Source organism: Hyla sarda, unplaced genomic scaffold (genome assembly GCF_029499605.1).
Source record: "Hyla sarda isolate aHylSar1 unplaced genomic scaffold, aHylSar1.hap1 scaffold_508, whole genome shotgun sequence".
Taxonomy (NCBI): Eukaryota; Metazoa; Chordata; class Amphibia; order Anura; family Hylidae; genus Hyla; species Hyla sarda.
Window position 1 is genome coordinate 33,379 of NW_026610519.1, and position 12,390 is coordinate 45,768.

At 46.6% G+C, this 12,390-nt stretch overlaps 6 non-coding genes across 6 annotated transcripts; all 6 read right to left on the reverse strand.

Annotated features, from left to right (window-relative positions):
* Positions 1 to 266: 266 nt before the first annotated feature.
* Positions 267 to 457, reverse strand: LOC130337857 (U2 spliceosomal RNA). Its single transcript, XR_008878667.1, has one exon. It is a non-coding gene; the product is annotated as a U2 spliceosomal RNA (small nuclear RNA).
* A 2,087-nt stretch (positions 458 to 2,544) lies between these two features.
* On the reverse strand, positions 2,545 to 2,735 carry LOC130337858 (U2 spliceosomal RNA). Its single transcript, XR_008878668.1, has one exon. It is a non-coding gene; the product is annotated as a U2 spliceosomal RNA (small nuclear RNA).
* Positions 2,736 to 4,815: 2,080 nt separating this feature from the next.
* On the reverse strand, positions 4,816 to 5,006 carry LOC130337822 (U2 spliceosomal RNA). Its single transcript, XR_008878646.1, has one exon. It is a non-coding gene; the product is annotated as a U2 spliceosomal RNA (small nuclear RNA).
* Positions 5,007 to 7,094: 2,088 nt separating this feature from the next.
* Positions 7,095 to 7,285, reverse strand: LOC130337859 (U2 spliceosomal RNA). The gene has a single exon (XR_008878669.1). It is a non-coding gene; the product is annotated as a U2 spliceosomal RNA (small nuclear RNA).
* A 2,079-nt stretch (positions 7,286 to 9,364) lies between these two features.
* LOC130337823 (U2 spliceosomal RNA) lies at positions 9,365 to 9,555 on the reverse strand. Its single transcript, XR_008878647.1, has one exon. It is a non-coding gene; the product is annotated as a U2 spliceosomal RNA (small nuclear RNA).
* Positions 9,556 to 11,643: 2,088 nt separating this feature from the next.
* Positions 11,644 to 11,834, reverse strand: LOC130337860 (U2 spliceosomal RNA). The gene has a single exon (XR_008878670.1). It is a non-coding gene; the product is annotated as a U2 spliceosomal RNA (small nuclear RNA).
* Between the last annotated feature and the right edge of the window lie 556 nt (positions 11,835 to 12,390).

Below are 12,390 nucleotides of genomic sequence, written 5' to 3' on the forward strand. Positions count from 1 at the left end.
TCATGTCATGCCCTACCTGCACAGGTGTGCTGGCTACTCAAATGATCCAATTAAGGAGGCCATTTAGTCAGCAGCAGCAGAAGTCCTGTGCCTGGACGCTCCAACAGCGGCCAGACACAAGCAGAAGCAGAAGCAGCAGAAGCAGCAGCAGCACCACCTTTTGTTTTTTGGCTGCAGCAGCAGCAAGGCCCACAGGGCTGGCTAGCTGGCTAGCCAGCAAGCAGGTAGCAATGAAAGTAGGAATCTTTCTTTTTAACCCTGTAAGGGGGTGGTGCACTGTACCCGAAGATACTGCCATATCGGGTCAATGCATAGGGCGACGGAAGCAAGCTTCGAAATCGGCCCCCGTTCTCAAAAATCCATTTAATATATGGTCCCCAGATAGGGGACGTATCAGATATTAAACTGATAAGAACAGATACTACACTTGATCTTAGCCAAAAGGCCGAGAAGCGATAACCGTGAAAGGGGCGGGCCCAACAAGGTGCCCTTCATGGGCACTATCACTGCTTGCTGTCAGGGAGGCTGCCAGACAATTTTCCATGCACACTCTGGGCTGGGGGGCAGTCAACCACCAGTACACACAGCAGAACCTAAACCCATACCATTATTGCTAAGCAGCAAGACAGGGGCCCATTGCACTCCCACGGGGCCTTTTTAAATGCAATCCATAACCCGGATTTGCCAGGAACCCTTCTTACTCCTCCTACTTGCATGTGACACTGGGCTTAGGATCTGCATAGGAAACACACACACAAGCACACACCTACCTTTGTTGCCTGCAGATGCCTCCTTGGCTGTCCCCAAACGGTATCAAACCAACACCCACGGGAAGCTGTAAGCATAGAGGACATGCCTGCACCCCATTGGACTTACCTGTGTGGGTTAAACCCGGGTTATTTGACAACCTATGGCGGTGATGGTTCTGCTCAGGCAGAGCAGTGCTGATGCTCCTCATAAAGCTGTCGCTGCTGTGAAGGTTCTAGGTGACATCACAAATCCCTATGGTTACATACACAACAAAGCTGGGTTGTTGTTGTTTACACTCTGCAAGGCCTGTGGAAGTGAGTGACATCATAGCACTGTAGTTCTGAGGGTTCTAGATGGATGCAACAATCTCCTGTTGCTTCTATGAAGGCCATAATAGACGACATCACCAAACAGCTCCATAGTCACATACACAGCAAAGGAGAGATGTTGTTTACACCTAGTGATGTCAGTGGTATTGAGTGACATCACAGCACAGTGCTAAGGCTCCTGGGCCTGGACACAGCAGCGGCTGCAATATCTCAACGGAGAATACGTTTATATATATGTGTGTGTGTGCGCGTATATATATATATATATATATATATATATATATATATATATTTCTCCGCCGAAATCACTTTTAAACCCATTTCCACCTTTTTTTCCCTTCTCTTCCTCTTACTTTTTTTTCACGTTTTTTTACGTTTTTCTCCTTTTCGCCTCTTTTCTGGGCGTATTATTCTTCTTTTTCTTCTTTTTTTTCGTCTAATGCATACCCCATCAGTGCAGCAATGCTTATTCAATACCGCCAGCAGATGGAGACACTGGGGGATAATTTTCTAAGGATTTATACTGATTTTTCCTGTCTGAATTTGTCGCACAGAAAGTTGCAGGCCAAATATGTGTGACATTTCTGCGACTTTAGCTTCTAGAGCATTTTTACAACATTATACATAGGTGCTGAATACATAAAAAGCGACTGTTCAGCGACAGACAAGTCGCATCGGCTGAAAGTAGGCCAGAATGTCAGTCCATGTTGGAGCAGGTTTAGATACAGTCTAAAGTATAGATCTCAAAGTCTGTGCACAGAATTTAGCAAGGGCCTCGCACCTTCTGATGCATCAGGTAGGTGCACAATAGCATAGCCTAACCCTCTGTACTTTGGTCTATATTGATGCGGGACATAGACAGCCAGCTGATGACCAATCCATTAGTGCAATGGATGGCTGGAAGCATTTGTCTTTGCCTTTGCAATACCACAGAAGCAATGCATGGTCAATGTACAGCAATGACACACCTGTGTGAACAGCCAGGAGACCCCCCCCCCCCCCATGTTATGTTACATAGTTACATAGTTAGTACGGTCGAAAAAAGACATATGTCCATCAAGTTCAACCAGGGAATTAAGGGGTAGGGGTGTGGCGCGATATTGTGGAAGGGATGAGATTTTATATTTCTTCATAAGCATTAATCTTATTTTGTCAATTAGGAACATTCAGCACCCACCCGCTATCAAGGCAGCTGCCTATCATGTCATGCCCTACCTGCACAGGTGTGCTGGCTACTCAAATGATCCAATTAAGGAGGCCATTTAGTCAGCAGCAGCAGAAGTCCTGTGCCTGGACGCTCCAACAGCGGCCAGACACAAGCAGAAGCAGAAGCAGCAGAAGCAGCAGCAGCACCACCTTTTGTTTTTTGGCTGCAGCAGCAGCAAGGCCCACAGGGCTGGCTAGCTGGCTAGCCAGCAAGCAGGTAGCAATGAAAGTAGGAATCTTTCTTTTTAACCCTGTAAGGGGGTGGTGCACTGTACCCGAAGATACTGCCATATCGGGTCAATGCATAGGGCGACGGAAGCAAGCTTCGAAATCGGCCCCCGTTCTCAAAAATCCATTTAATATATGGTCCCCAGATAGGGGACGTATCAGATATTAAACTGATAAGAACAGATACTACACTTGATCTTAGCCAAAAGGCCGAGAAGCGATAACCGTGAAAGGGGCGGGCCCAACAAGGTGCCCTTCATGGGCACTATCACTGCTTGCTGTCAGGGAGGCTGCCAGACAATTTTCCATGCACACTCTGGGCTGGGGGGCAGTCAACCACCAGTACACACAGCAGAACCTAAACCCATACCATTATTGCTAAGCAGCAAGACAGGGGCCCATTGCACTCCCACGGGGCCTTTTTAAATGCAATCCATAACCCGGATTTGCCAGGAACCCTTCTTACTCCTCCTACTTGCATGTGACACTGGGCTTAGGATCTGCATAGGAAACACACACACAAGCACACACCTACCTTTGTTGCCTGCAGATGCCTCCTTGGCTGTCCCCAAACGGTATCAAACCAACACCCACGGGAAGCTGTAAGCATAGAGGACATGCCTGCACCCCATTGGACTTACCTGTGTGGGTTAAACCCGGGTTATTTGACAACCTATGGCGGTGATGGTTCTGCTCAGGCAGAGCAGTGCTGATGCTCCTCATAAAGCTGTCGCTGCTGTGAAGGTTCTAGGTGACATCACAAATCCCTATGGTTACATACACAACAAAGCTGGGTTGTTGTTGTTTACACTCTGCAAGGCCTGTGGAAGTGAGTGACATCATAGCACTGTAGTTCTGAGGGTTCTAGATGGATGCAACAATCTCCTGTTGCTTCTATGAAGGCCATAATAGACGACATCACCAAACAGCTCCATAGTCACATACACAGCAAAGGAGAGATGTTGTTTACACCTAGTGATGTCAGTGGTATTGAGTGACATCACAGCACAGTGCTAAGGCTCCTGGGCCTGGACACAGCAGCGGCTGCAATATCTCAACGGAGAATACGTTTATATATATGTGTGTGTGTGCGCGTATATATATATATATATATATATATATATATTTCTCCGCCGAAATCACTTTTAAACCCATTTCCACCTTTTTTTCCCTTCTCTTCCTCTTACTTTTTTTTCACGTTTTTTTACGTTTTTCTCCTTTTCGCCTCTTTTCTGGGCGTATTATTCTTCTTTTTCTTCTTTTTTTTCGTCTAATGCATACCCCATCAGTGCAGCAATGCTTATTCAATACCGCCAGCAGATGGAGACACTGGGGGATAATTTTCTAAGGATTTATACTGATTTTTCCTGTCTGAATTTGTCACACAGAAAGTTGCAGGCCAAATATGTGTGACATTTCTGCGACTTTAGCTTCTAGAGCATTTTTACAACATTATACATAGGTGCTGAATACATAAAAAGCGACTGTTCAGCGACAGACAAGTCGCATCGGCTGAAAGTAGGCCAGAATGTCAGTCCATGTTGGAGCAGGTTTAGATACAGTCTAAAGTATAGATCTCAAAGTCTGTGCACAGAATTTAGCAAGGGCCTCGCACCTTCTGATGCATCAGGTAGGTGCACAATAGCATAGCCTAACCCTCTGTACTTTGGTCTATATTGATGCGGGACATAGACAGCCAGCTGATGACCAATCCATTAGTGCAATGGATGGCTGGAAGCATTTGTCTTTGCCTTTGCAATACCACAGAAGCAATGCATGGTCAATGTACAGCAATGACACACCTGTGTGAACAGCCAGGAGACCCCCCCCCCCCCCCCCATGTTATGTTACATAGTTACATAGTTAGTACGGTCGAAAAAAGACATATGTCCATCAAGTTCAACCAGGGAATTAAGGGGTAGGGGTGTGGCGCGATATTGTGGAAGGGATGAGATTTTATATTTCTTCATAAGCATTAATCTTATTTTGTCAATTAGGAACATTCAGCACCCACCCGCTATCAAGGCAGCTGCCTATCATGTCATGCCCTACCTGCACAGGTGTGCTGGCTACTCAAATGATCCAATTAAGGAGGCCATTTAGTCAGCAGCAGCAGAAGTCCTGTGCCTGGACGCTCCAACAGCGGCCAGACACAAGCAGAAGCAGAAGCAGCAGAAGCAGCAGCAGCACCACCTTTTGTTTTTTGGCTGCAGCAGCAGCAAGGCCCACAGGGCTGGCTAGCTGGCTAGCCAGCAAGCAGGTAGCAATGAAAGTAGGAATCTTTCTTTTTAACCCTGTAAGGGGGTGGTGCACTGTACCCGAAGATACTGCCATATCGGGTCAATGCATAGGGCGACGGAAGCAAGCTTCGAAATCGGCCCCCTTTCTCAAAAATCCATTTAATATATGGTTCCCAGATAGGGGACGTATCAGATATTAAACTGATAAGAACAGATACTACACTTGATCTTAGCCAAAAGGCCGAGAAGCGATAACCGTGAAAGGGGCGGGCCCAACAAGGTGCCCTTCATGGGCACTATCACTGCTTGCTGTCAGAAAGGCTGCCAGACAATTTTCCATGCACACTCTGGGCTGGGGGGCAGTCAACCACCAGTACACACAGCAGAACCTAAACCCATACCATTATTGCTAAGCAGCAAGACAGGGGCCCATTGCACTCCCACGGGGCCTTTTTAAATGCAATCCATAACCCGGATTTGCCAGGAACCCTTCTTACTCCTCCTACTTGCATGTGACACTGGGCTTAGGATCTGCATAGGAAACACACACACAAGCACACACCTACCTTTGTTGCCTGCAGATGCCTCCTTGGCTGTCCCCAAACGGTATCAAACCAACACCCACGGGAAGCTGTAAGCATAGAGGACATGCCTGCACCCCATTGGACTTACCTGTGTGGGTTAAACCCGGGTTATTTGACAACCTATGGCGGTGATGGTTCTGCTCAGGCAGAGCAGTGCTGATGCTCCTCATAAAGCTGTCGCTGCTGTGAAGGTTCTAGGTGACATCACAAATCCCTATGGTTACATACACAACAAAGCTGGGTTGTTGTTGTTTACACTCTGCAAGGCCTGTGGAAGTGAGTGACATCATAGCACTGTAGTTCTGAGGGTTCTAGATGGATGCAACAATCTCCTGTTGCTTCTATGAAGGCCATAATAGACGACATCACCAAACAGCTCCATAGTCACATACACAGCAAAGGAGAGATGTTGTTTACACCTAGTGATGTCAGTGGTATTGAGTGACATCACAGCACAGTGCTAAGGCTCCTGGGCCTGGACACAGCAGCGGCTGCAATATCTCAACGGAGAATACGTTTATATATATGTGTGTGTGTGCGCGTATATATATATATATATATATATATATATATATATATATATATTTCTCCGCCGAAATCACTTTTAAACCCATTTCCACCTTTTTTTCCCTTCTCTTCCTCTTACTTTTTTTTCACGTTTTTTTACGTTTTTCTCCTTTTCGCCTCTTTTCTGGGCGTATTATTCTTCTTTTTCTTCTTTTTTTTCGTCTAATGCATACCCCATCAGTGCAGCAATGCTTATTCAATACCGCCAGCAGATGGAGACACTGGGGGATAATTTTCTAAGGATTTATACTGATTTTTCCTGTCTGAATTTGTCGCACAGAAAGTTGCAGGCCAAATATGTGTGACATTTCTGCGACTTTAGCTTCTAGAGCATTTTTACAACATTATACATAGGTGCTGAATACATAAAAAGCGACTGTTCAGCGACAGACAAGTCGCATCGGCTGAAAGTAGGCCAGAATGTCAGTCCATGTTGGAGCAGGTTTAGATACAGTCTAAAGTATAGATCTCAAAGTCTGTGCACAGAATTTAGCAAGGGCCTCGCACCTTCTGATGCATCAGGTAGGTGCACAATAGCATAGCCTAACCCTCTGTACTTTGGTCTATATTGATGCGGGACATAGACAGCCAGCTGATGACCAATCCATTAGTGCAATGGATGGCTGGAAGCATTTGTCTTTGCCTTTGCAATACCACAGAAGCAATGCATGGTCAATGTACAGCAATGACACACCTGTGTGAACAGCCAGGAGACCCCCCCCCCCCCATGTTATGTTACATAGTTACATAGTTAGTACGGTCGAAAAAAGACATATGTCCATCAAGTTCAACCAGGGAATTAAGGGGTAGGGGTGTGGCGCGATATTGTGGAAGGGATGAGATTTTATATTTCTTCATAAGCATTAATCTTATTTTGTCAATTAGGAACATTCAGCACCCACCCGCTATCAAGGCAGCTGCCTATCATGTCATGCCCTACCTGCACAGGTGTGCTGGCTACTCAAATGATCCAATTAAGGAGGCCATTTAGTCAGCAGCAGCAGAAGTCCTGTGCCTGGACGCTCCAACAGCGGCCAGACACAAGCAGAAGCAGAAGCAGCAGAAGCAGCAGCAGCACCACCTTTTGTTTTTTGGCTGCAGCAGCAGCAAGGCCCACAGGGCTGGCTAGCTGGCTAGCCAGCAAGCAGGTAGCAATGAAAGTAGGAATCTTTCTTTTTAACCCTGTAAGGGGGTGGTGCACTGTACCCGAAGATACTGCCATATCGGGTCAATGCATAGGGCGACGGAAGCAAGCTTCGAAATCGGCCCCCGTTCTCAAAAATCCATTTAATATATGGTCCCCAGATAGGGGACGTATCAGATATTAAACTGATAAGAACAGATACTACACTTGATCTTAGCCAAAAGGCCGAGAAGCGATAACCGTGAAAGGGGCGGGCCCAACAAGGTGCCCTTCATGGGCACTATCACTGCTTGCTGTCAGGGAGGCTGCCAGACAATTTTCCATGCACACTCTGGGCTGGGGGGCAGTCAACCACCAGTACACACAGCAGAACCTAAACCCATACCATTATTGCTAAGCAGCAAGACAGGGGCCCATTGCACTCCCACGGGGCCTTTTTAAATGCAATCCATAACCCGGATTTGCCAGGAACCCTTCTTACTCCTCCTACTTGCATGTGACACTGGGCTTAGGATCTGCATAGGAAACACACACACAAGCACACACCTACCTTTGTTGCCTGCAGATGCCTCCTTGGCTGTCCCCAAACGGTATCAAACCAACACCCACGGGAAGCTGTAAGCATAGAGGACATGCCTGCACCCCATTGGACTTACCTGTGTGGGTTAAACCCGGGTTATTTGACAACCTATGGCGGTGATGGTTCTGCTCAGGCAGAGCAGTGCTGATGCTCCTCATAAAGCTGTCGCTGCTGTGAAGGTTCTAGGTGACATCACAAATCCCTATGGTTACATACACAACAAAGCTGGGTTGTTGTTGTTTACACTCTGCAAGGCCTGTGGAAGTGAGTGACATCATAGCACTGTAGTTCTGAGGGTTCTAGATGGATGCAACAATCTCCTGTTGCTTCTATGAAGGCCATAATAGACGACATCACCAAACAGCTCCATAGTCACATACACAGCAAAGGAGAGATGTTGTTTACACCTAGTGATGTCAGTGGTATTGAGTGACATCACAGCACAGTGCTAAGGCTCCTGGGCCTGGACACAGCAGCGGCTGCAATATCTCAACGGAGAATACGTTTATATATATGTGTGTGTGTGCGCGTATATATATATATATATATATATATATATATTTCTCCGCCGAAATCACTTTTAAACCCATTTCCACCTTTTTTTCCCTTCTCTTCCTCTTACTTTTTTTTCACGTTTTTTTACGTTTTTCTCCTTTTCGCCTCTTTTCTGGGCGTATTATTCTTCTTTTTCTTCTTTTTTTTCGTCTAATGCATACCCCATCAGTGCAGCAATGCTTATTCAATACCGCCAGCAGATGGAGACACTGGGGGATAATTTTCTAAGGATTTATACTGATTTTTCCTGTCTGAATTTGTCACACAGAAAGTTGCAGGCCAAATATGTGTGACATTTCTGCGACTTTAGCTTCTAGAGCATTTTTACAACATTATACATAGGTGCTGAATACATAAAAAGCGACTGTTCAGCGACAGACAAGTCGCATCGGCTGAAAGTAGGCCAGAATGTCAGTCCATGTTGGAGCAGGTTTAGATACAGTCTAAAGTATAGATCTCAAAGTCTGTGCACAGAATTTAGCAAGGGCCTCGCACCTTCTGATGCATCAGGTAGGTGCACAATAGCATAGCCTAACCCTCTGTACTTTGGTCTATATTGATGCGGGACATAGACAGCCAGCTGATGACCAATCCATTAGTGCAATGGATGGCTGGAAGCATTTGTCTTTGCCTTTGCAATACCACAGAAGCAATGCATGGTCAATGTACAGCAATGACACACCTGTGTGAACAGCCAGGAGACCCCCCCCCCCCCCCCATGTTATGTTACATAGTTACATAGTTAGTACGGTCGAAAAAAGACATATGTCCATCAAGTTCAACCAGGGAATTAAGGGGTAGGGGTGTGGCGCGATATTGTGGAAGGGATGAGATTTTATATTTCTTCATAAGCATTAATCTTATTTTGTCAATTAGGAACATTCAGCACCCACCCGCTATCAAGGCAGCTGCCTATCATGTCATGCCCTACCTGCACAGGTGTGCTGGCTACTCAAATGATCCAATTAAGGAGGCCATTTAGTCAGCAGCAGCAGAAGTCCTGTGCCTGGACGCTCCAACAGCGGCCAGACACAAGCAGAAGCAGAAGCAGCAGAAGCAGCAGCAGCACCACCTTTTGTTTTTTGGCTGCAGCAGCAGCAAGGCCCACAGGGCTGGCTAGCTGGCTAGCCAGCAAGCAGGTAGCAATGAAAGTAGGAATCTTTCTTTTTAACCCTGTAAGGGGGTGGTGCACTGTACCCGAAGATACTGCCATATCGGGTCAATGCATAGGGCGACGGAAGCAAGCTTCGAAATCGGCCCCCTTTCTCAAAAATCCATTTAATATATGGTTCCCAGATAGGGGACGTATCAGATATTAAACTGATAAGAACAGATACTACACTTGATCTTAGCCAAAAGGCCGAGAAGCGATAACCGTGAAAGGGGCGGGCCCAACAAGGTGCCCTTCATGGGCACTATCACTGCTTGCTGTCAGAAAGGCTGCCAGACAATTTTCCATGCACACTCTGGGCTGGGGGGCAGTCAACCACCAGTACACACAGCAGAACCTAAACCCATACCATTATTGCTAAGCAGCAAGACAGGGGCCCATTGCACTCCCACGGGGCCTTTTTAAATGCAATCCATAACCCGGATTTGCCAGGAACCCTTCTTACTCCTCCTACTTGCATGTGACACTGGGCTTAGGATCTGCATAGGAAACACACACACAAGCACACACCTACCTTTGTTGCCTGCAGATGCCTCCTTGGCTGTCCCCAAACGGTATCAAACCAACACCCACGGGAAGCTGTAAGCATAGAGGACATGCCTGCACCCCATTGGACTTACCTGTGTGGGTTAAACCCGGGTTATTTGACAACCTATGGCGGTGATGGTTCTGCTCAGGCAGAGCAGTGCTGATGCTCCTCATAAAGCTGTCGCTGCTGTGAAGGTTCTAGGTGACATCACAAATCCCTATGGTTACATACACAACAAAGCTGGGTTGTTGTTGTTTACACTCTGCAAGGCCTGTGGAAGTGAGTGACATCATAGCACTGTAGTTCTGAGGGTTCTAGATGGATGCAACAATCTCCTGTTGCTTCTATGAAGGCCATAATAGACGACATCACCAAACAGCTCCATAGTCACATACACAGCAAAGGAGAGATGTTGTTTACACCTAGTGATGTCAGTGGTATTGAGTGACATCACAGCACAGTGCTAAGGCTCCTGGGCCTGGACACAGCAGCGGCTGCAATATCTCAACGGAGAATACGTTTATATATATGTGTGTGTGTGCGCGTATATATATATATATATATATATATATATATATATTTCTCCGCCGAAATCACTTTTAAACCCATTTCCACCTTTTTTTCCCTTCTCTTCCTCTTACTTTTTTTTCACGTTTTTTTACGTTTTTCTCCTTTTCGCCTCTTTTCTGGGCGTATTATTCTTCTTTTTCTTCTTTTTTTTCGTCTAATGCATACCCCATCAGTGCAGCAATGCTTATTCAATACCGCCAGCAGATGGAGACACTGGGGGATAATTTTCTAAGGATTTATACTGATTTTTCCTGTCTGAATTTGTCGCACAGAAAGTTGCAGGCCAAATATGTGTGACATTTCTGCGACTTTAGCTTCTAGAGCATTTTTACAACATTATACATAGGTGCTGAATACATAAAAAGCGACTGTTCAGCGACAGACAAGTCGCATCGGCTGAAAGTAGGCCAGAATGTCAGTCCATGTTGGAGCAGGTTTAGATACAGTCTAAAGTATAGATCTCAAAGTCTGTGCACAGAATTTAGCAAGGGCCTCGCACCTTCTGATGCATCAGGTAGGTGCACAATAGCATAGCCTAACCCTCTGTACTTTGGTCTATATTGATGCGGGACATAGACAGCCAGCTGATGACCAATCCATTAGTGCAATGGATGGCTGGAAGCATTTGTCTTTGCCTTTGCAATACCACAGAAGCAATGCATGGTCAATGTACAGCAATGACACACCTGTGTGAACAGCCAGGAGACCCCCCCCCCCCCCCACCATGTTATGTTACATAGTTACATAGTTAGTACGGTCGAAAAAAGACATATGTCCATCAAGTTCAACCAGGGAATTAAGGGGTAGGGGTGTGGCGCGATATTGGGGAAGGGATGAGATTTTATATTTCTTCATAAGCATTAATCTTATTTTGTCAATTAGGAACATTCAGCACCCACCCGCTATCAAGGCAGCTGCCTATCATGTCATGCCCTACCTGCACAGGTGTGCTGGCTACTCAAATGATCCAATTAAGGAGGCCATTTAGTCAGCAGCAGCAGAAGTCCTGTGCCTGGACGCTCCAACAGCGGCCAGACACAAGCAGAAGCAGAAGCAGCAGAAGCAGCAGCAGCAGCACCACCTTTTGTTTTTTGGCTGCAGCAGCAGCAAGGCCCACAGGGCTGGCTAGCTGGCTAGCCAGCAAGCAGGTAGCAATGAAAGTAGGAATCTTTCTTTTTAACCCTGTAAGGGGGTGGTGCACTGTACCCGAAGATACTGCCATATCGGGTCAATGCATAGGGCGACGGAAGCAAGCTTCGAAATCGGCCCCCGTTCTCAAAAATCCATTTAATATATGGTCCCCAGATAGGGGACGTATCAGATATTAAACTGATAAGAACAGATACTACACTTGATCTTAGCCAAAAGGCCGAGAAGCGATAACCGTGAAAGGGGCGGGCCCAACAAGGTGCCCTTCATGGGCACTATCACTGCTTGCTGTCAGGGAGGCTGCCAGACAATTTTCCATGCACACTCTGGGCTGGGGGGCAGTCAACCACCAGTACACACAGCAGAACCTAAACCCATACCATTATTGCTAAGCAGCAAGACAGGGGCCCATTGCACTCCCACGGGGCCTTTTTAAATGCAATCCATAACCCGGATTTGCCAGGAACCCTTCTTACTCCTCCTACTTGCATGTGACACTGGGCTTAGGATCTGCATAGGAAACACACACACAAGCACACACCTACCTTTGTTGCCTGCAGATGCCTCCTTGGCTGTCCCCAAACGGTATCAAACCAACACCCACGGGAAGCTGTAAGCATAGAGGACATGCCTGCACCCCATTGGACTTACCTGTGTGGGTTAAACCCGGGTTATTTGACAACCTATGGCGGTGATGGTTCTGCTCAGGCAGAGCAGTGCTGATGCTCCTCATAAAGCTGTCGCTGCTGTGAAGGTTCTAGGTGACATCACAAATCCCTATGGTTACA